The sequence below is a fragment of the Pongo abelii genome, chromosome 2 (assembly GCF_028885655.2).
Source record: "Pongo abelii isolate AG06213 chromosome 2, NHGRI_mPonAbe1-v2.0_pri, whole genome shotgun sequence".
NCBI classification, from domain to species: Eukaryota; Metazoa; Chordata; class Mammalia; order Primates; family Hominidae; genus Pongo; species Pongo abelii.
Window position 1 is genome coordinate 35,654,909 of NC_085928.1, and position 24,592 is coordinate 35,679,500.

General features: G+C 38.3%; 1 long non-coding RNA gene across 1 annotated transcript in view; it reads right to left on the minus strand.

The window, feature by feature from the left end:
* LOC129058489 (uncharacterized) overlaps window positions 1–24,592 on the minus strand; it is a 188,833-nt gene that overhangs the window by 51,177 nt on the left and 113,064 nt on the right. The window contains exon 3 of the long non-coding RNA XR_008523620.2: window positions 3,954–4,124. This is a non-coding gene — a long non-coding RNA (uncharacterized LOC129058489). The remainder of the gene's footprint in view (window positions 1–3,953; window positions 4,125–24,592) is intronic.

Sequence of the window (24,592 nt, forward strand, 5' to 3'; positions counted from 1 at the left end):
AGGAAGTCTTCTCCCACATGGACTGACCTCACATTAATTAAACTTTCTCTACTGCAATGCTGTGGTCTCAGTGGATTGTTTTTGTCTGTGCAGAGGGAAAGAAGAAACTTTCCGGTGATTACAATCTAAGACAAATTCCTAGAAATATTAGACAGCTGAGAACTATTTGTACTCCCAGTAGCTGGAAGAAGAATTTCAGTGCTATAGGAAGATCTCAGTTATGAGCACAGTTTTCACTATAGAAAGATAACCAAAAGATATTATTTTATGTGAGTTTGGATGCATTTTGAGTTAAAGATTTTTTCTCCTCTCTATTTTATCTCTGTGCCAGCAAGGGAGGTTCTGGCAGTGTAGAAAGCAGAAGTAGCCAACAGAAATTTCGCACTTAAGACTTCCAAAAATTTTATATGCAATGTGGAGACTAGGGTTCCAGGGTAGCAAGGGATAAGATTGTGGATCCTAGATCAGTAGGGAGCTGACCCGGCTGCCTGGCAGCACTCCAGAAAGGTAGCAAGATAAAAATCTGTGTGACATTTTTAAAAAGAGAGAACATGGACATTGGAGAACCCAGCTTCATGAAATATCTCTGTGTCCTAAGAGGAGCTGGCTCTAAGTGAGCTGTGGAGATGAGCAAAAGAGATGTATTGGTGTTCATTCCTGTGACCATTACCAGAGGATACCTACTCCTTCCTCATTAAGAATCAGTGGCACTAAATAAAACCCTGTCAGCTCTGGGGATGGAGGGAAGCCCAAAGCGTAACAAAGTTTGAATATCTTACCAGCCTACAGGATAAGGGCTTAGAATCAAAGTCATGTGTAGTCATTAAAAAATGAAAGAATGCAATATTTCTTGCAAACCTAAATTTCTGGGCTGAGGTCTATAGCGGGTTGAAACCTATGCTGAACTAGCTCAGGAATAGAAAATTATGACTGCAACTTCTATACTGGTAAAACCAGTATAGAATATCCCAAAAGATTTCATTCCATACTTAAAAATTGTTGCTAACAAGAATGAACAGAGTTTCTGTGGTGCCACAGAAAGCATCGCAGTAGAGGGACCTCCAGGGGGAGACTGATACTTTTAGAGAAACAAGAGACATAAAATGTTCTGGCAAGTCCAAAAGACGTGTGGAAGACCTAAAAATATTTACATAAGGAGAATGATAGCAGAAATCCAACTCAAGGGGCCAGGAGTTTAGAGTCATCTAAAAAGGGGAAGTAATCATACAAGGAATATGTGCTGCCAATATTTAATATTTCTTTTAACATCTTAATAAAACATATACAAAATAAACAAAAGTTTTAAAACTAAGGAGAAAATAACCAGATACTTTTGCCAGCAACCACATGTCTTTTTTAAGGAATAGCAGAGCTTTGTTGTGAGTCTGCTATGGTCTGAATGTTAGTAACCTCCCAAAATTTGTTTTGAAATCTAACTCCCCCGACTAACCCATCAATGCAATAGTATTAAGATGTTAGTGTAAGGTTAGCCGAGAGAAAAAACGAGAGAGAGACCCAAGTTCAGGCAAGCCTCTATTTAACCTGCCGGCTGCTCCATTACAGACAGAGGAGGCAGCCCTGAGCTTACAAAATGAGGGGTTTATATGGGGAAGAGAGACCCTGGGCTCATTTGTTGGTTAACTCTGCCACATATCACCTTGTGACATTTATGGTGCCGGAGGGTGTACGTAAAGTTTGTTAATGCTTCCCACGACCTACCCCTGTGTGGTCTGCATGGTTTGTAATTGGGGTTTGCTTTATAGCAAGAAGGCCTGCTAGGTAAAGTCTGCTGGCTTCACCGGGGCACCTAGATAAGGGCTTAGAAAAGTAAAAAGGTTTAAGAGAAAGGTGGGCAGCACGGAGAGGTTTGGGTAGAGTGTTGGCAGTACCAAGAAGCTTTTTAGGGCAGTTTGTCCCTAACAGTTAGGCCTCTAGGAAATGAGTAAGTGGGATTAGTGCCTTTATAAAAGATGTTGAAGGGAGCTGCCTTGCCCTTTCCACCATTTGAGAACACAGCGTTCTCCCCTTCCGTCATGTAAGAGAGCAGGACCTTATCAGACATCAGACACTGAACATGCTGATGTCTTGATCTTGGACTTCCCAGCCTCCAAAACTGTGAACAATAAATACCTGTTGTTTATAAAGTACCCAATCTAAGATATTTTGTCATGGTAGTCTAAGCAGACTAAAACAGAGTCCAACAGAGAATGTGTTGGAGATTATGTTTATACAGTAACTTTATCATGACTTTAGCCTGAATACATAAAGAATAAGACATTTTTCCATTTGTTTCATTTGTCTGAAATGTCTGTAGGATGGCAGACTTTAGCATTAGGGTGCATATAATTTTCTGAAGGAATGTTATATTCTGTCAACTCCAAGTCCAATCAATGTGGCTATATATATTTTAGGTGGGATTTCGCTATAGCAGCCAGGTTGTTCTTGGACCTCTGGGGTCAAGTGATCTTTTTACCTCAATCTCCCAAGTAGCTGATATTACAGGCATGTGCTACTATGCCTAAAATCATACCTATTTTTAAAATTTCAGGTATACATTATGTATTACACCATAAGTATCCTGGAAAATCAATGATATCAGTAGGAAAGAAAACAGGGAATCTTGAAGAAAAGCTGAAATATTAAAATAGAGATGGTTTACCAATGACGGTATGTTTTTAGAAATTTTAGATTTACTCTCTCAAAGAGTAACATAAATTATTTAAACTTTTGGGTAGAATTTTGAGTTGTTACCTAAAAATTACATCAGAAGGATCAAGATTTATGTCCACATTTACATATGGCAATTTTGTTCGCAATCTGTCAGAACTGACCTTTTATGAATTTGAGATGATGTAGGAAGAGGTATCAGATCCCCCTGGCATGAAGGAAAAAAAATGCTAATAGGTTTCTAGTGGAGGTTATTAAGCAGCCAGATATAGAAATCAATAGAACTGTGCATTTATGTAAGAGCAGGTTATTGAACAGAAGATCGCAAGACTAACAATAAGGTTCTGTTGAGAGAGGTTTGTGTTCAAGTTAGCTTTCTCTGTATTCCTCTCTCAGTCTAGCTCAGAAATAACTATAGCAATATGCAGGAAAGCAGATGGAATCTGGCACCATTTCAAAGACTGCAGATTGGATGCTATGTATTTAAACTGCATGTAATTGAGAAATTATGAATGAGTCTTTGGGATAGAAACTGTCAACCATTTCTTGTTTTGCTGCAATTGCTTTGATTTATAATGACTTTATAAATAGTAAAATAAAAGGAAATGTATGTACTAAAATATTAGAGTGGAAGAGGAAAAGATCAGTGAAGTCACAAAGTGTGCCTTTTTTTAATGGAAAATGATTGACATTCAATTAAGAGACAAAAGTAATAATAAGCTTACCCTTATATAACCATAGTATCAAAATATAGAAAGCATTATAATAAGCTAAAGTCAATAGACAAAGATACAAAATGAATAATGCAGGGCAAAGTCTGGCTTTGAAAAGGGAGATAGAAATTGCCTAATTGCAATTTTCCTCATTGTTTCAAAGTCAATCTTTTTGTTCTCTGATATATCTGCAGATAGTTTATTTTGCTTCTGACTGTGAGGTAATCAACATCTTGCCCCAGGCATAGCTGGTATTCAACCTATGTTTCTCCGTGCACTCAGTAGGGAAGCCAATAACAAAAACAGGCAAGTGCTAGAATTTAACATGTTGACTAAAAACTCAAGGACTGCAGCTTGGTGGGAGTTCTGGTTTTTCTGGGCAGTAATTATACTAAACAACATAAGGGGTACTTGGTTTACATACTGATGGAATCAATGAGCCAACCCACTTTACATTTACATATCATGTTCTCTTAAGTCTTTTATCTTAGAATTACCCCAAGCAATGACTCAAAGGCTCTTGCTGTTTAATGAAAACAGTTGCAAATGAAACCTTACTACTGTAAAACTTACCAGAAGTTGGCATCTGTCTCAGGAAGCACTTTTGTGTCAGTTTGTCTTATAAGAATCCCTCGTTCTGAATGACCTGGATAAGTAATGCTGTTTTCTTCTTCCTTTTGAAGTAGATGGTATCCAATATCCAGCAATGTCATCATGAAATTCTCTCACAACTCTTGGTAAATTCTAAATGTTTAAAAGATTTGGGAATTTGTCAAGCAGTCTATCCATTTTTCTCTGATTTTACAAAGCTCTGAAGAGTCTTTTAGAAGAGTCTCTTCTGTTGGGGCACATGTATACATATGTAACAAACCTGCAGGTTGTGCACATGTACCCTAGAAGGTAAAGTATAATTAAAAAAAGAAAAAAAAAGAATGACAGCTGTGCCAAGATCACCTAAGGCTGATGACGGCTAGCAAAGTTCTTTACTTAAATCTACCATAGCCAAATAAACAGCACAAAGCTTTCAAAAAAAAAAAGAAGAGTCTCTTCTGTCCGGTTACTTCAGAGGTAGTTCCTATTACAGAAAACAGATAACCCCTGAGAGAATTACGCAGTAGTCTCTTCTCCCAGCATCAACATAGAGTTAGTTGATATACACAATAGGTATTTATTTATTTATTTAGGGACAGAGTCTCACTCTGTCGCCCAGACTGGCGTGCAGTGGCATGATCATGGCCCACTGCAGCCTCAACCTCCTAGGCTAAAGTGATCCTCCTGCCTCAGCAGCCTGAGTAGCAGGGACTACAGGCATGCACCACCACAACTGGCTAACTTTTTAAGTAAAAAATTTGTAGAGATGTGGTATATGTTACCTAGCTATGTTACCCAGGCTGGTCTTGAACTCCTGGGCTCAAGCAATCCTCCCACCTCAGCCTCCCAAAGTGCTGAGATAACATGTGTGAGCCACCATGCCTGGCCTAAAGACAGATATTTGAATTGCATGGGGAGCATAGAGAAAACTAGTTCCCTTAACAATCCACAAATAAAAATAAATACAAATTATTTGGGGGTAAAACTTGTCAGCCTTTGTCAAATAAAACAAATCCAGACTTAATAAGGAAGACTTTATCAAAAAGATTACTCCAAGCAGGGAAGAGGCCAATGGAATAGAAGAAAAGGGAACTATTGCAATGGTAAAAATACCTTGACATAGATATGGTTGCTTCAAAGGGTTAGGCAAAAAGGGGTTTTCTTCTACAGAGAAGAGTTAACAAACGTGGATAGAAACAGGTGTTACAGAAGTAGGATGAAAGGATGGTGGGATTTGATAGTAGATCAAGCCATATTTTACTCTGAGGCCAGCCAATTTTCCTATTTTTCATAAGCAGCTGTATGCTGGTTCAGGCTAAGGGTGGGCCAAGTTTAGGAGTCTGGTGGAAGGGGAGAATCTTAACCAAAATTTGTTTAATAAGAACTTTGTTTCCAGTAATCGGTGGGGACAACAAATTCAGCTAATTGTTTAGGAGAAAGAAATGAAAATTTGGAGGGCCTATGTCTGGCCTTGTGATAGGCAAATAAGCCATCAGTGAGCCTTATCTAAGTCCTGTGGGGAAGGGTAGTTATCTCCAGTAAACTATTTTCTGGAACACAAAAAGGTGGAGGTTGATGGGGTTAAGGACACACTACCATAAAACATGACTCCTTGGCATTTCAGAAAACAGCAGAATCAAGAAGGTCCCCCTGACCTTCTGCCCTTCTGCCCTTCTCCCTTGATTCAGGCTATAAAAATTCTCCAGTTTTCCTCTAAATCAAGCCATAAAGCCTTCATTCCAGAGGTACCCTCCCTATTCCTTGAGAACAGGAACATTCTTATCTCAGAAGACACAGAGATGCCAAGAAGAAATTGAACATATAGGCCTTGCTAAGTACCCCCCAATACAACTTGAATGTCTCCTCCAAAACTCATGTTGAAATTTAGTTGCCAATGTAATGGCTTTGGAAGGTGGGGCCTTTAAGGGGTGATGAGGTCACCCTCATGACTGGATTAGTGTCATTATCAGGGGAGTGGGTTAGTTATCGCTTGAGGGGATTAGCTATTACATGAGTAGGCTCCTGATAAAAGAATGAGTCTAGCTCAATTCCTTCTATCTCACATGCTCACTTGCCCTTCCACCATGTTATGACACAGCACTTTGCCCTTTCCAAATGCTGGCACAATGTTCTTGTACTTCCCAGCCTCCAGAAACATGCGCCAAATAAGCTTCTTTTCTATATAAGTTATCCAGTCTGTGGTATTGTGTTATACCAGCAGAAAATGGACTAAGACATCACATTGGTACTTAGAGTGGGATTGTTGCTATATCAAATACCCGAATGGGGATGTCTACCCTATGCCTGTCTCATCATTGTATTTTGGAAGTATATAACTTGTTTTGACATCACAAGCTCATAGCTGGAGGGAATTTGCTTTGGGATAAATTGTGTCTTGAGTCTCACCCATATCTATTTTAAATGAGACTCTGGACTTTGTACTTTTGAGCTGATGCTAGAATGACTTAACACTTTTGGGATTATTGGCATGGAATTAATTTATTTTGTATGTGAGAAGAACATTTTGAAGAACGTGGCACAGAATGCTGCGGTTTGAATGTCCTCTCCAAAACTCATGTTGAAAGTTAATTGCCACTGTAACAGTACTGGGAAGTGAGATTTTTAAGTTGATTAGGTCATGAGGGATCTGCCCCTATGAACAGATTAATGCTATTATCTCAGGAGTGAATTAGTTATCATTTGAGTGAATGCCTAATAAAAAGGATGAATTTGTTTATATTTATTTTCTTCATCTCACATGCTCATTTGCCCTTCTACCATGATATAATGCAGCACAAAAGCCCTCACCAGATGTTGGTAGCATGCTCTTTGACTTCCCAGCCTCTGGAACTATAAGCCAAATAAAACTTATTTTTTTTAAATAAATTAGTCTGTGGTATTCTGCTTAACAGCAGAAAATTGACTAAGATACACCCCCAGTTTATTACCATTAGATCATACCCTCTCTGTTCAATTATGCTTCTGCATGACTGACCACCCATTATCAAACTTAGCACAAAAATACACAGATTCCCCTGTTTTATGGAGTCTTCATTTCTGAAGGCTCTTGCATCATGTAAAACTTATATTAAATAAATGTGTATGTGTTTCTCTTGTTAATCTGTCTTTAGTTAATAGAGATTTCAGCCGTGAACCTTGTGATAGGTGGAGAAAGAAAACCTTTCCCCTCTGCAGCGGATTTCTGATTTCTTTAACCTTCACTGTTTTCCAGAAGTACATGGCTCAGGTAAAATTCAACATTGCCATCTTTTATGTATAGGCATATTTTATGGATGTAAGAACTGCTCATCTTAGATTCCTAGTCTCTAGTGTTGGCCTGACACATAAAAGAATTTCAGTGTTTCATGAGGTCACGGGTAAGACTCCTTATCTTGTAAAGGCAAGGGTATGAACCTCTTGTACATACTCAATTTTATTTCTGCCTTGGTTTCATTAAAGAAAAATCCTTCAGACACTTGTTAAAGATGGTAAAGAAAACTTTATCCAAGAACAGGATGACTGCAGTGGTGCCTTTGTAATAGGAGAGCGATCAAGCTCAACTTTAAATACAACAAGGACAGGTGGGGATCAGTTGGTGAAAAATTAGTATGAGGTAATGTAAGGCTAGGGAGATTCCTGCTCAAGGTAGGCCAGGGTGATATTGAGAGTGAGGGATAAGAAATTTGATCAGATATTGAGGCTGGGAGATTTTTCATTGAACTGATTCAGCAGGATTCATGCAGAAACTGGACTAAACACACCAAAGACAAAGACCAAGTACAGAGCCTAATCAGAAAGAGAACTTGGAGAAGACTGACTCCAGTTTAGTCAAGGATTCTTTGTCAGTCTAAAAATACTAGCAGGCAAAAATCCGATTGTAGGAAAATAAAAGAAATAAGGTGGACTCCAGCCATCATAATAACTCTAAAATCCCTAAAGCTCAGGCAATCCTATTTTAAGCATATTTGACAAGGAAACAGAAGGGGCTTTGTGATTGCTAATTAAGATCACAGCCCACCACAAAAGCTGGTTCTTCAGGAGAAGTGTGAATTGATTTTGCATGAACAAGAGCTAGTTTAAATTGACATAGGAAGCCACTTCTGCAGACCCACTGACTTCTTAGTCAGACGCACCTCCATCATCATGGCCACACTGCCTTGTTAGACAATTGAGGTCATTTGTTGTGGTTGCAGGTATCACTTGCATTATTCTTATCTTCTAGTTTCACACTGATCGGATCTCTTCACAACATTAAAAAGACCTGAAACCCCATCTCTACTAAAAACACAAAATTAGCCAGGCATGGTGGTGCATGCCTCTAATTCCAGCTACTTGGGAGGCTGAGGAAGGAGAATCGCTTGAACCCGGGAGGCTGAGGTTGCGGTGAGCCGAGATCATGCCATTGCACTCCAGGCTGGTGACACAGCAAGACTCAGTCTCAAACAAAACAAAACAAAACAAAAAGACCTGATTCATCTTAACAGATTTCTTCACTCCTTCCTGCTAAAATAAAGGCCTTTTGTGTTCTTCAAAAGTCTAAGGGAACTGGAGATGACACAGTACCTGGGGAATTTAGAGAAGGAGAGTGGAGGCTCCCCGCAAAGGAACACAATTCTTAGGCTGGAGAAGAGATGCAGCTATTTTATTCATTCAGACTTTGCTGCACATTTTCTCTTTAATGACAAAAGTTTTTAGATGACATATTTATAAATAATTTTCAAAATAATGTTGTTAAACTTAGCCTTTGACTCTATCCTATGTATTTTCCAGAGCTGATAAATAAAAGTTTCTGCAAAGTCAGAATTTATTCTTTTATGCCTCTGTCAATAATAGATTAGTCAAAACAAAAGGATTCTACATGTGTGTATATAGTGATTACATCATGCTGTTCCACCTCACTGCTAAAGATTATTATGCCTCTGGAAATATTTTGATTCTGAAAAGATATGGCCTGACTTCCTTAGTGCCAGAGAAAAAATGTCCTGCTATTTTCCACTGTTCTCCTTGCTAAACCTCTCATTCTGTTGCTTCAAACTCATGTCCCAAGTGACTGAATCAAACAACACCAACGCTATAGTCTTAAATACCCCTAAGCAACTCCCTGAAGTGCTTGGAGGACTACTCAGACAAGGTACTGATGGAAGATTTGATTGATGACTCATGGGTGCTGTAGACAAAAGTGAAGTGGTGGCACGAAGCTAGAAAAGGAACTGCTGCTAAGACTGAGTATTCTCCCAGAAACTGTTCCCTAACACACCTGGATTACCTTTTCAAAGACATACACATATTCATACACACACAGAGACACTCTGCTTTTTAGTGAATGACAAAATGACTTTGTTGTATATAACTTTTTTTAACCAATTAAAGAGAACACAATTATATTAACTTCAAATCTATGGCCACGGTAATTTTTTTTTTCTCCTCCATTTGGCTAAATGTTTGATAATTCCAATATCATTTCACTCGTGGATAGATCACTCTTCTGAATATGAATACTGGGCTCAGGTACACTCCACACATTTTGTGAATCCTTCACCTAATTAATAGGAGGTGAGTCTCTTAACCTGCTGCCCAGGTCCCATGGCAGATTATTAGCACTGTTTCTTTGATTGATCTTTTTAAGTGTTCCTCTTGGGAAAGATATTTGAAAGTCACATTTAAATAAGGATTCAACAATTACTGAACATTAATTCTCTTCTAGTCTCAAATGCTATTTCTGGCAAAGGTTATGGAGACAATTTTAATGGGAGAAATACACCATCATTTAGTTACTCCTGATTCCCAATACACGGCAAACGGTTTGTGCTAATTTTTTTTACTGACCTTCTCTAATGATATGGATTTTCATTCACATTTGAAATGTAGAGAATAAAGCAAAAGAGAAAAGAATTAGAACTCACGGAGGCTTATTGTATCTCTTCATTCCAAATACAGCCCTCAGTGACACGGCATCTCATTCAAAGCATTTAAATGATGCAATTTAATTTGTATCCAACAAAATTCTTCCTTTACTCTCTCATCTGTCTTATTCTCAATTAATAGAATATAGCAAAATCAAAAGGCTTTTTCCATATAGAATCATAAAGCTGCAAAGAACCAAATCTCATTCACCAGGAAAAAGAGACAGACTCAAACAGTGTAAATAATTTTCCCAAAGACACAAAATTTCATAGCAGCAAAACCATGACTTGAGACCAGGTCTCTGGACATCCAGTCTTCTCACCTCTGCATAATGCTGCTTAAATATAACTTGTGAATTCGCTATTTTTGGAAGTCAAGCATATATCTTTTCCTACCCTGCCTTCAGACAAAAATTTAAAATGGAGAAAATTCAGATTCCAAAAGAAGTAATTATGTAATTGCGATTGCATTTGAAATTTCTAATCTATATAGTAAAACTGCTTATGGAAGGAAAATAAGGGGGAACCATGAAATCAAAAAGGGAATGAGTTTGAAACTCTCTTAAATTTTACAAAACTTTTAAATAAAGATATATATTTTAGAAAAACAACCAAAATGCAAGCTAATGGCTGAGAGAGACATTAAAAATACAAAGCAATGCTAAATGCAACTTCACAAAATTTTTCTACTGTCAGGAAGGTAAGAAACCAATAAAGAAAAAAATAAGAATATTGGTGGATGAAACAGGAAATGAAGAAGCTCCGGATGGCAAATAGCTCATCTATTAAAAAGGCAAAGAGGAATATAATTCACATATTAAATGAACACAAAGTATCTGTCATCAAACATTGATTTTGCATTTAACCATCAAAGGGGACTTCGGTCAAAAAGTAGAGATAGTTAAAGTAAACCAAAGGTGCCAGGCCACAGAAGTGAAGAAAAATGATTACAGAATGTTATTTAAGGGAAAATGAGAAAACAGTTGAAGTATGATTAAATAACAGGCTGTTTTATCTGTTTGTATGCACATGTAAATCATATTCATAGAAAGTTTACACATGTCCAGAAAAACCTCTGCTTTCTTCCTTGAGCAAGCAAATAGTTCTGTTTAAATAGCAGCATGCTTGTGGAGGTTATAGGTGGCATTAATGAAATCAGGGCACAGATGTGTCTTCTAAACCACTCATCCTCTTTGGAAAAGGGCTTTGTGATATGAGAAGCCATGGATCATCTATTTACTTCCAGTCCTCAGTGAGAAGAAAACTAGCCTGCCCATCACTGAACTGGCATGCCAGCTCTTGGAGTTTCTAACACACGTAGCTAAGTAGTAAGAGACAGGAACTTCTTCAGGTAAGCCCCAATGCCTGCCATTTCAAATGCATAACATCTCCCTTAGGCTCAAAATTAGTATTAGTATTAACATTATTTATAATGTTTTCTAAAATGTATCTTTCACAACATTTTATAATTATATACGATGCTTAAATTTAAAAATTATACCCTTTTGCCAAAAATGCATACATCTTTTTCATATACATCTAATGAATACGACAGAAATTCACATGATAGCTTTTTCAATGGCCATCAGTAGGTATCACTACAGAAAGGCAAACATAACCATAGTTAAATGGAAGAAGTCAAATTTAAAGTCTTCCAGAGGCATCAGTACTAATTTCTAGGACAAATGTCAATCACATTTGAAGTTAATCAGCAAGTACCCAGCTGGTTAACGGTGGGCAATTCAAGTTTTATTCGGACTACATACCCACCTTGTCGGGAAGACAGTTAAAAGGATACTTCTTCAAAGACAAAAGCTGCCTGTTGTGGTAGAAGAAAAGGTAGGATCTACCCTAATGCTCTAGCCATATGCTGCAGAAAAAAGTTATTTTTTTGTGGCTAACATGCTGTGACTAGTTTACTCTACATCCCCACCTTGTGATCCCTAATGGATAGGGGTATGAGGGGTTTCCTGGAGAAGTGGGGAAGATGATTCAGCCTCCAAATATCAGCTCTAGGACAACAAATGTACGACAGACAGAAAGAAATGAAGTTACTCTGGAAGCTACTATTGGATGGGAGGCAGGTGGGATATCCCTGAGAAGAAGAAAATCTTACTGAGAAGGAGAGCATTCAGGTGCCTTGACCTTGATCCTGGGTCCCAGATATTATTATTGAGAAAGCAGACTTCAGCACACTGGTTTTGTTCATCACTGACTGCATAACCTTATTCAAATAGGCATGAGGCATTTATTTCTTTTATAACACTTTCATTCTCTTTTCTTCTGATGGGCTTTCATATGAAAATGTAAAGAAAAGTTATATCTTGTGTGTTTGGGATACATAATCTTTAGTACACTTATGAGACTATACCACGCTTATGCATGTCATTGGCCATGCACATTGTGTCAGTAAGGTGTAACACTCAGGTGGTATTGTTAAAAGCCCATTCTACAGGTTGGGGTTGGGTAGGGCTAGAGGTTTGGGGGCAGGGGGAAACACAAAGCACAAAGCAATCCTTTAGGAAGCATAATGAAGAAGCAGTAACTTCTGTGAGTAGAGTATTCTCACTTCTTCAGGAGAGCAGCTTCCACTTCTGGAGATGCAGATGATTTAGAACTTTCAAATCAGGCAGAGCAGCACTTAAGCAGCAACTGCTGCATGAGTTGGTAGGGTAGAAAACAGGATGGGTGGGATGGCAGGCAAACCCAGAAGGCCAGCAGAAATGGTGTGTAAGAAACCAGTAACCATACCTGCTAAGGTCGGGGAGTTGGTATTTGAAGTCCCAGTGACTGTATTTGTTGAGGACAATAAATCAATCCAAAGGTAGAGAAAGAGCTAAACATTCCCTCCTCTGTGTTCTCAAAACATGAATTACAATGATTAATAAACAGCAAGCATCCATTTACGTAACTCCCTCACTAAATTGTGAGCTTCTGTATGGGTTGGGACCATGTCTTACTCACCTATCTGTCCCCAACACCTCAAGTAGTACTTGGCATAGAGTAGAGGCTCAAAAATGACTATTGAAAGAGAAAGTATAAAGACCTTTGGAAGAAGCAAGCTGACTAGCAGAAATGATACAGTGGTGGTAGTTAGAAGACTGCCTGTTATAATTCTGCCTCTGCCTATAAACCAGCTGTGAGACCTTGGAAAGCCCTTTAATATTTCTGAGATTCAATTTCTTTATTGGTAAAATAAAGATATTCTTCAAGATTGCTCTAAAATTCTATTACTGTGAAAATAAAATCTAGATGTTTTTGGAAGTTCGCTTATATTAGCTAAGTTCCAGCTTTTACTAGATTTAGCACCTCAAAAAATAGTGTATGTTAAAACACCTAAAGTGTTGAGATTTTAGCTCATCCTAGTAATGTACTAAACACTTAAAATTAACTGCATTATTACCTCAATGATAAAGTCACTAAGTTGTGAGAAATACATTTTTAATTTCTCCAATGTGAAAATATATTGTTCTTAACCACTCCTATGACAAAGCTGTGAGGTTATTATTACTTTGCAATAGTTTAATTTCTGATAATGCCTCTGGAAGAGAATAAGCAGCTATGTCTTAAGTTGATGAGCTCTGTTAATCTTCTAGGTGATACCTTTTTTACAGAAAGTAAAAATTGCAGTTATCCTGGATGGCTTCATTCTTCCAAGGATGAGGGAGTTTTGTAAAGATTAGGAACATTTAAAATAAAATGTGTAAGAGCATATTTATTTGTTTAATTATCTGTAAGCCATAGCATAATGAAAATATTGTAATTGTGCCACTTTTCAAAGAAACACTAAGCAGAAAATTGTAAACATCGTGGATGGGGAATTATGCACACAAAGACTAATAGCCATAATAATGTTATTCAGAACAGTGCTGGTAATTTGCCCCGTAGGGGGTAAATTTAGAAAAAATATGTATAAGGTTTAACCACATGACTATCATTTAATGGGTGTTGTACTGCAAAAGCCACACACACCACATTGAACATTCAGTAATAGTTTTTATTTTTTAGTTATTCTCCTGTTGGCTTCTCTAATGTCTCTAACTGCCGTGTTCTCAAAAACAGCATTCTTTATATGGCGACTGCCCAACAAGTAAAATGAACTGGTGCTTACAACATACGATTAGCAATTAGAAATATTTTTTTCTTTCCACAATTAATTACCAAGGGCTTATTCAAAAAAAGGAACAAAAATAAAATGAGTAGATGATAGTTTTCTCTCTTGAGACCTAGGAATCTCAGCTGGTGGAATCTATTAAGTGTTTCACTTAAGCATTATTTGTCAAAATATGTTCTTAGGAAATGGCTTGCTTTTTATGGATAAAAGAGAAACCTATGTTTTGTTTGGGAACTATGCTGATTATTTTCCATTTGCCAGTTCTTATCCATTGTTTTCTTTTCTTTTCCTACTCTTTGCCCCAGGAGACTGACCCTATGCATTGCATCTGTCAGACTTATTTGTTAGTTGGCTTCCAGTTAAGTAAGCCTGTGAGAAGGGACCAGCAAGTGATCAAGGGCTTTCGCATCACCTCTCTGTTAGTAGCTGTACATCTCCAGGACTGCAGCTCCTGCTGATTGTAGACCAGCTCTCATTGGGCTTCAACAATTCTCTCTACATTCCTTATTCTTTCTAACTCAGAGAAGTTAACTGAATCTTACTTTTGTGAGTTTCTGGGTCCTCGTCATCCCTATTTATTCCTCTGACTTGTCCATACCTTTGAAATGGAACTTTAATAGAAATCTTTTTATTGAAACCATTAGGAGTGAATTCGGTCTTCTTCTAAGACACTGGCAATAAATCCTAATGGCATATGCACTTAATGATAGTTAATGATACATACTTTTTACATGTCAAATTGTTGCTTGATTATAAGTCAACTATTGCTATTCCAGTTATCTGTGCACTGTTTCCTTATGTGACAAAGTACTGTGATGGATACTCCTACCCAAATAAGTAAATTACTGGATTAATTGGAGGTACAATGTCCTTGCCCCTTGCCTCAATTTGGCACAACTCTGAAGGGCCATATCAACTCCAGAGCTCACCGTAAGATTAGCTGATGCATCATTAGTTTCTTCACTGTGGGTCAGCTTCTCCCTCTGCCCAATCTTGCAAATGTATCGCCTAAGAAAAGCCCTCAGTAAATCTCCTGATTGCAAGTCCCAGTCTCTGAAACTGTTTCCAGGGAAACTAACCTAAGTCATACAGTGACTGGGGTCAGCCTAGACCTAAGCTAGTAGAGGAATATAGCTAAAGCCCAAAACTCAGCAAACACACCATGACTATTAGAATCAAATTTTCCTACAGTCTCTCATGATAAAAATTGCTGCAAGCACCAGTGCAGTTCTCACTGAGAAGAGAAAAGATACTTTCTCCTTTATGGTGTTATAGCTCTTTCTTTAGACACGCCCAAAGAATGACTTTAGCTTCTAACACATCATGTGATGTTCCATCAGGGCCTTGACAGGTTAACGTTTGAGTTGTGTCAACTAATTTGGAAGTGGTATTCCCCCAAACCACCTCTCCTGTTTTCCAGTCTGTGTTATTCCTTCTTTCAGAGATTAGGACTGACCTTGCCTGTTGCAGGGAGTCGGTTCCATAAAAGCAAATTTGAATATGCGTTTCTACCGAGGCAGCCAGCTTGGTATGGGCCGGAGTGAAACAAGTCATTCTTTAAAGAGAGCTAATCAAAAGCAATCACTGAGTCAAAAATGGTCAGAAACAAGTTTAAAGTTTGAAATTCAGAAGGAGTGATATTGATAGGGATGAGTGGAGTAAAAATAGGTTCACAAGAAGTGAACAGAATTCTGGGCATCTGCTACAGAAAGACTTGGGTTTTAGAGACTCATCTACAAGTGTGCTGAAAGGGTGGATAGGGCAAAAAAATCAAAATACTATTTCCATCATCACACTCTCTCTTCTCTCAGTGATTCCTAGGGCAAGAATCACTTGCATGCTGATAAAAGCCAGGGAGGCTCAGAGAAGCTAGAAACAACTGGATTATCAACACAAACTACTGCACTCCACTGGAATCGGTGAGGGAACCAGAGCCTTGGCAGGGGTAGAGCAGGAGATGAAGAAGGCAGAATGAGGGAAGTAGGCAGAGAGCCTTTAAATCTATGGCAATGACAACATCAAGAAATAATGTCAGCATAATATGCATATAAGATAACTGGGTATCTAAAATTACATTTAAATGGATTAAGTCCACTAAAAATAATCAATACTAATTTTATAGTTTCTTTGTAAGATCAAACCTCTCCAACTATTAGTGGTTTCTTCCCACATAGAATAGTAGAAATAAAATCAAAACAAAGAAAAAATATGACCATAGTTAAAAAGGGAATAAAAAAGCCTTAAATGACCAATCAATTTTCTTCAGAAATACACATTTAAATATCATAGTTAAAAAGCTTACATTAATTTCTCTTTCAATGCTTGAAAGTTAGCAAGAGAAAAATGTGATTTTCTTTGCAATAATGATAGCCTTGTTGTGCCTGCTTAGTATAAACAAAAGATAAAAATTGCTTAAAAGCACAATGTGCTTATTTGCCTCCTATTCTTCTAGGCCGACTCTAGCTAAATAAAAAAGGTAATTTAAGGTTAGTCTTTCATGAAAATGCCCTTTTAATGAAAAACAAACCTTTTCCAACTAATACCCATTTTAAACAGATTTAGAATTAAGAATCCTGTTTAAATTCAGCTAATAAATTTAGGGTGAGTCTAAGTACTCATAGTCCAAACAGGTTTTTACCAAAAGATTTGCTACCACAGAAGACTGGATTTAGTGGGACTAACCCATGAGCAATGGACATGCAAAACATTAGTAGAGTTACTCACAAAATGGTCCTAATGAACTGCAACTAACTTTAATAGCCATTATTCAAGGTGGCTTCTGCCCAATTTAACCACATCCATGGAGGTGATGCTTTCAGGCAGGAGTGATCTTCAAGTCTCTTTCAATTTAGAAATACTGAATAATCTCCCAGGTATTTTAATCTCATAATGCTCTATGTGGGTTTCCATGTGTTTTTTTCCCCCACATGTCAAGGCAGAATGGCAGATTTGCATTCTGTTATGTCTGGGAAGCTATTGTCAAGTATAAGGTGGGAAGCACGCACAGTGCTTCCCATGGTTTACTTCCCCCATGTAAGCCCACTTCCACTATGGGTGGAAGTGAGGGATTGGAGGCCTGAATTTTAAGGTGGTTCCCCAAATCCCACCAGTTGTATGCATACCATGTTTAATTCTTTTCCCTTGAGTGTGAGCAAGACCTGTAAACAGGATGAGGTAGTCTCTCCCTTGATTAGTTTTATTATATGGCAAAGATTGAAGCAGGAAATTTTCACTGACCTCTTTGTAGGTAGGAACTGGAATGCACGGGTGCTAGAACTAGCCAGCTGCTTCATTGCAGCAGAGATGGATACCACTTTCTCGGTCCCACTGTATTCCACCCTTTGCAGGAGGAGGAGCACAGATGAGCAGGTGGAGGAGCCAGGGCTACTGGTTTTGGGTGCCAGCAAGAGCAAAACTCCCTGCACCACCACAGCAGCATCTAGGGAGGTGCCCTTGATCCCTGAAGCCCCAGAAAGAGTGTTGCAGGCAGCGCTGTTTCAGCTTTGCCATCTGTGGATGACTTAAGTGTTAACAGCTCAGTGGAGGGTCAGTGCAACAGCCTTTTGCACCCGCACCTGAGTTCTTGATGGTAAATGCAGGGGATTTTATTGCTGATAAAAGTGGCTCTCAGCGGGAAAGGGAGATGAAAAGGGGACAGAGTGGAAAGACAATCTTCCCCTGGAGTGTGGCTGACACCCCCACCCATGCCCAGGGACAATTTTTAAAAGTCATTTTGTTCTTTACTAGCTGCCTTATCCATTATTTTCATAGTCCTGGAATTTGTGGTGCAAATACCAATGTATAGCCATTTAATAGCTTACCTTATTTTAATATAAATCCTTGGTAAACAACTTAGAAACTGCCTCTTCTTTTTCTTTAAAAACCTACCAGTAATTGCCAAGCGCCGTGGCTCACACCTGTAATCCCAACACTTTGGGAGGCTGAGGCAGGCAGATCACGAGGTCAGGAGATCGAGACCATCCTGGCTAACACGGTGAAGCCCCGTCTCTACTAAAAAATACAAAAAATTAGCCGGGCATGGTGGCAGGCGCCTGTAGTCCCAGTTACTAGGGAGGCTGAGCCAGGAAAATGGCGTGAACCCGGGAAGCAGAGCTCGCACTGAGCCGAGTTCACGCCACTGCACTCCAGCCTGGGCGACAGAGTGAGACTCTGTCAAAAAAAAAAAACAAAAACCTACCAGTAACTGCTACTAATTGGAACATATATCCAGGGCAACTTGAATGTATGCTGTACGCACCTAGGTTGCAGTTCTCAAATTTGGCCCAAATAAACTCTCTATTTTTATTAAGTTTACCTCAGTTTTTTGTTTTTTTGTTTTTTTTCTCTAGGTCAACAACAGCAACAGAAAATGAATAAGGGTGAGGGAAGAGGGGTAGGAGTGGTTGGGATCCTGAATAGTGTTATTGACTCTCCTGTGGTATGTATATAAAATATCCAGATTTTGGTAGGGTTTGGCTCTATGTCCCCACCCAAATCTCATGTCGAATCGTAATCCCCACATGGCAGGGGAGAGGCCTGGTGGGAGCTAATTAGATCATGGGGATGGATTTCCCCCTTGCTGTTCTCATGATAGTAAGTGAGCTCTCACGAGATCTGGTTGTATAAAAATGTGTGGCACTTCCCCCTTCACTATTTCTCCCTCTTTTGCTCCACCATGGTAAGACGTGCTTGCTTCCACTTTGCCTTCTGTCATGATTGTAAGTTTCCTGAGGTCTCTCAGCCATGCTTCCTGTATAGCCGTGGAATGGTGAGTCAATTAAACCTCTTTTCTTTATAAATTTCCCAGTCTCAGGTAGTTCTTCATAGCAGTATGAGAATGGACTAATACAACTTTCGCAAAGCTGCTTCTGCACAAGCCCTGATGGCAAAGAAGAAGGTAGTATTGCATAGTAAGTAAAAGAATGAGCCCTTGAGTCAAGCTGTGGAGTCTGAATTCTCATTCTGCCACTTATTAATTTTTTGTGCCTCAGCTTCCTCATTTATAAAATGGAGATAATAATAGTTCCTTAGGTATATTATTGTGAAGGCCTCTCTGCAACTCCATCATAATAAAGTTAGGATAGTTATGTTGGAGAAACAGAAATTCTGGCTTAAATGAAAAAAAAATCTTTTTTTCTTTTATTCTCAGGTAATAAAAAAGTCTAGTAATTGAGATGGTTTCAGGTGCTAACAGGGCTCAATGTCATCAGGGTGTGGTTCTCTGTATATCATGGTATTCTTTCTTCTGTATGTTGACTTTATTCATATTCTACTGCCTGTAATGGTAGTCAGATGGCTTTAGCAACCCCAATTTTAAAATCTTATACCATAGTTGTTCTCCAAACAAATAAACGAAGAAAGAGAGGAAGAGAGGAAGAGAGAAAGAGAGAAAGAGGGAAGGAAGGAAGGAAGGAAGGAAGAAAGAAAGAAAGAAAGAAAGAAAGAAAGAAAGAAAGAAAGAAAGAAAGAAAGAAAGAGAGAAAGAAAGAGAAAGAAAGAAAGGAGGGAGGGAGGGAAGGAAGGAGGGAGGGAGGGGAGGGAGGGAGGGAAGGAAGGAGGGAGGGAGAAGAAAGCAAGAAAGCAAGAAGGAAGGAAGGACGGGAGAAGGAAAGAAAGAAAGAAAGAAAGAAAGAGAGAGAGAGAGAGAAAGAAAGAAAGAAAGAAAAGAAAGAGAAGAGAGAAAGAAAAAGAAAAGAATCTTTTCCTCCAAGAACCCTCACAAATTTCTCCTAGTGTCTTAATGTTTTGACCGAAATATATGCAAATAAGGACAGAATTCTCTGATTAAATAAGTCATAGTCCTTCCTTGGAATTGAGAATGGGGTCAATTCAATCCTATTCAAAACTTACACCTGAGACTGGAAGTATGATGGTTTCTCAGAAGAAAATCAAGCCACTTGTTATGAGTTGAATTGTGTCTCCATGATAATGCTCTAAGCCCTGAAACCTGTGAATGTGACCTTATTTGGTTCTTAATAGGTTCTTTGAATATGTCATCAAACCAGATAAGGTCATTAGGGTGGACCTATGGGACTTGAGTCCTGATAAGAACAGGGTAATTTGGACATAGACACAGACACATAGAGAAGATGGTCACGTGAGGATAGAAGCAGAAATATGAACTGAAGAATCTACAAGGATCTAACAAATACCAAGGATTGCGGGCAAATACCAGAAGCTAGGAAGAGGCAAGCAAGGATTCTCTCCCATAGGTTGCAGGGGAAGCATGGCCCTGCTGACACCTTATTTACAGATGTCTAGTCTCCGTAAGTGTGAGAAATAAATTCCTATTGTTTTAAGCCATTCAGTTCATGGTGCTTTGGTATGACAGCTCTAGGAAACAAATATGCTACTACTAGTGAGGATAGAGAGAAACCTGATGCTAGGGAGACAACAAAAAATTCTCCGTTATAGTTTCCCAAAGCAGCAAAAGAGGGCTCTTAGAAAATTAAATCACCCAGGCCAGGCACAGTGGCTCACATCTGTAATCCCAGGACTTTGGGAGGCCAAGGCGGGTGGATCAGGAGTTCGAGACCAGCCTGGCAAACATGGTCAAACCATGTCTCTACTAAAAATACAAAAAATTAGCCAGGTGTGATGGTACATGCTCGTAATCCCAGCTACTCAGGAGGCTGAGGCATGAAAATAGCTTGAACTTGGGAGGTGGAGGCTGCAGTCCAGCCTGGGCAACAGAGCAACACTCTGTCCTCCCCGCAAAAAAAAAAGTAATTAAAAAATTAAATCACCCAGTAGACACTGTGTGCTTTGTCTGGTTTCACAGCTACTCTACTCTACTCATCACTCCTTTGTGACACCTTTTGGGATCAAGGTCACTGAGTACTCAATGGGAAGCAAATAATTTGGTTTTCCACCTTCTCTAAACAGACTTTTAGGAAAATGAAAGAAATTCGAAAGGAAGAAATATGCAGATATATGGAGTGGAGTGATGAATAATTCTTTAGCATTGGGTGAAATGACCAAAGGTTATTAAAAAAATTGTTTTGGAAACCATTGCCTATATCACTATGGTCTCAGCATATAGTATAAACAAACACTATCATAGAGAAATCTTAACTTGAAGTTACTAATGCATAGCTTCCCAGTTTCACTCCTCAGCATAGGCTATGTAAGCATCTATATTGCTGCATTAGAGAAAGAGAAAGCAATAAGAAAGCTCAATCTACTATGTGCTCCTATTACTAGCTCTTATTTCATTTGATTATCACAACAATACCACTAGGCACATATTTGTGCCTATCTTATAAATAAAAAGGATAAAGATCAGAAAGTTAAGGAAGAGTAGTAATATACCATTGTAGGCTACATAACGGCTCACGAATCTGTCAAGTTTTAATCCAAGGAGCCTGTAAATTTTATCTTATCAGGGAAAGGATTCTTTGCAAATGTAATTAAGCTAAGAATCCTGAGATGGGGAGATTATCTTGAATTATACAGGTGTGTCCTAAAAGCAATCACAAGTGTCCTTATAAAAAAGAGGTAGAGGGAGATTACCCCATATACAGAAAAAGAGAAGGAGATGTGAAGTAGAGGCAGACCTAGAAGTGATGTGGCACCAGCCAAGGAAAGTCATCAGCCACCAGAAGCTGGAAGAGGCAAGGAACATATTCTCCCTTACAGCTCTCAAAGGAGTGCCTCCTTGCCAACACCCTGATTTTTGGCCCGGTGAAACTGATGTAGAACTTCTGGCCTCCAGAGCTTTGAGAAAACACTTTTCTATTGTTTTAAGCCGCCAAGTTTGTGGTAGTCTTTTATAGCAGTCATAGGAAACTAATACATACACCTCGAAGGTAACTACTAGTGCTTTACTATATAATGGGCTCTGTTGAAAACATTATGCAACAAAGATAAGAAGTGGGTAATATTATTATTCTCATTTTATAAAAGGGGAAACTAAGGCATAAAAAATTGGGTAACTTGCCCAAGGTCACACAACTAGTGGGTTAGGGTTATCAAATATACCAGTTTGCCTACTACTGTCTCAATTTTATCTTTGAAGGTCTGTGTTTCAGAAAATCTCTCCATCATGAACAAATCTGAATGATTGGTCATGCTATATAGAAATGTAAATCCAGCCAGTCTGATGCAGAGATGGTGCCCTTAAAGCACTCCAGCCCATACTCTCTGCCTCAATTACTGACATTTGGGTAATGAGGCATTTGAGTCACCTACGATTGGTCCAGAGTCTATGTTCGTTATCTTATAGCTCACTACATCTCAAACTCCATAGCTCTAGGCTGTAGAAGCCTCACTTTGCATTCAAAGAATGGAATACTACCCTTTGCCTCCTAAAAAATATGGTAGCAGGATGCTCCTCCATTGTCAGAACCACCTCTCAAAGCAAAAGGGATGATATGGTTTGGCTGTGACCCCACCCAAATCTCATCTTGAATTATAACTCCCACAATTCCCAAGTGTTGTGGGAGGGACCCAGTGGGAGATAATTGAATCATAGGGGTGGCTCTTTCCCATGCTATTATCATGATACTGATTAAGTCTCATGAGATCTGATGGTTTTATAAAGGGGAGTTTCCCTACACAAGTTATCTGCTCAATTCTGCTGCCATGTGAGACGTGCCTTTCACCTTTCACCATGATTGTGAGGCCTCCCCAGCCATGTGGAACTTTGAGTCCATTAAACTTCTTTCTTTTGTAAATTGCCCAGTCTCTGGTGTGTCTTTATCAGCAGCATGAAAATGGACTAATACATGGGCGTATTCATTTGCCCAGAGAGTTCAAGGGTACAAGGGCAAAGTTCTTGTACCCCCACGGGCTCCTGTCCTGAAATGAGACTTAGGACTCGCTGAAGTCTTGAGTGAAGAGACAGAAGTAATGGGTTAGCTAAGTCACCTGGCCTGTGACACTGTGACTCAACCTCGGCACTTTGTTTCAGATCAGGTCAGTCTACAAGATCTGAGTGCTCTTTATACATAATGGATTTCTTCTAAAATAAGATATACTAATTCTATTGATATCCATTTTCTGATGGCTATTGCTCTTGTTAAAAGTTCTGTGCAGCAGCTAAAGCCACCTTTAAGTACATTACCAGTCATATTAGAAGAATAATTTCAGGCATTCTCTTGCATTTTCTTAACCTTCCTGAACTAAAAGCACTTTACTTTTTGGAGATGTATCAGAAAGAAGGAAGACAGTTATTGGCTGAATTTTTACTTTTTAAATTCATTCTTTCTAAGACTCTTTTCCATGCATTGCCCATCCCTTATCCATCATAGTTCAACCTAAGTCACGTGTTTTCCAGGAAGCCTACCCTAAACTTCATACAAAGAAGTAGTGGTAAAATTTTTATATCATAGCACTTTATTATGTGTCAAACACTGTGCTTTATAGATAAGTAGGTGAGTGGAGAGATGATTGATCGACAAATGGATTAGATATGTGTGTGTGTGTGTGTGTGTGTGTGTGTATGTATGTGTATAAATATATATTTTAAAATGTATAAAATACATACTTTATATATAATAGATATAAAATAGTGCTATTAATATGTAAAATAATATAGAAATATTTTAAAATATTAAAATATTTTTATAATACATAAAATAAAAATATATAAAATCTTATTTAATATATTTATTTAATATGTAATATATTACAGTATATATAAAATATATAGTATATAATATATAAACATTATATATTATATATTAACTTAAATAAGATTAAGATTTTATATGCTTTTTATTTTATATACAAATATATAAAATCTTATTTAATCACAATCACTCCATGAAGTACTATTTTAATTCCCAGATCAGGAAATTAAGTCACAGAAAAATCAACAAGCTTGTCCAAGTTCACATGGCTACACAGAGTCAGTGTTCAAACCAGGTTTGTCTCAAGCAAAAGTCTGTGTCTGTAAGCTGTAACCACTTCATGGTAATTCCCCGAACACTCACTTCTAGAAATACTTATTGAGTATACTGCGTCAGTATGGCTTAGCGTATGTTCTTCTTATTATTAGGTAATTTTTCATGTGCATGTCTTATTTACATAAGCTATATCTACAAACCCATCTTCAGCACTTAGCATAGTGCCTTTTTCAGTTTGAACCTTGATTTTCATCCAAAGCTAACATTATACTAGCATTTGTCTTGGAAGGAATGCAAGTCTAGGTTAACCGCATGCCACAAATGAGCATTTGATTTATAAGTGTAAAGTGTTTTATTCACTTACATTATTATTATTGAAATCTTTGAAAATTGATGAGGTGAAAGAGATTTCATTCATTCATTATATATTCAAAATTATTTATCAAATGAATATCTATCTAACATTTCTACTTAAAAGATGCTTTTTTGAGCACTGAATGAATGCCCAAAAATAAATCAGATGTAGATTATTGCCTTAAAGGATTTTCAATGTAGTAAGGAAGATAAAGCATGGAGGTAAATGAATAGAAGTAAAATAAGTGGGCCGGGCACGGTGGCTCACACCTGTAATCCCAACTCTTTGGGAGGCCAAGGCAGGCGGATCACAAGGTCAGGATATCGAGACCATCCTGGCTAACATGGTGAAAGAAACCCCGTCTCCACTGAAAATACAAAAAATTAGCCGGGAGTGGTGGT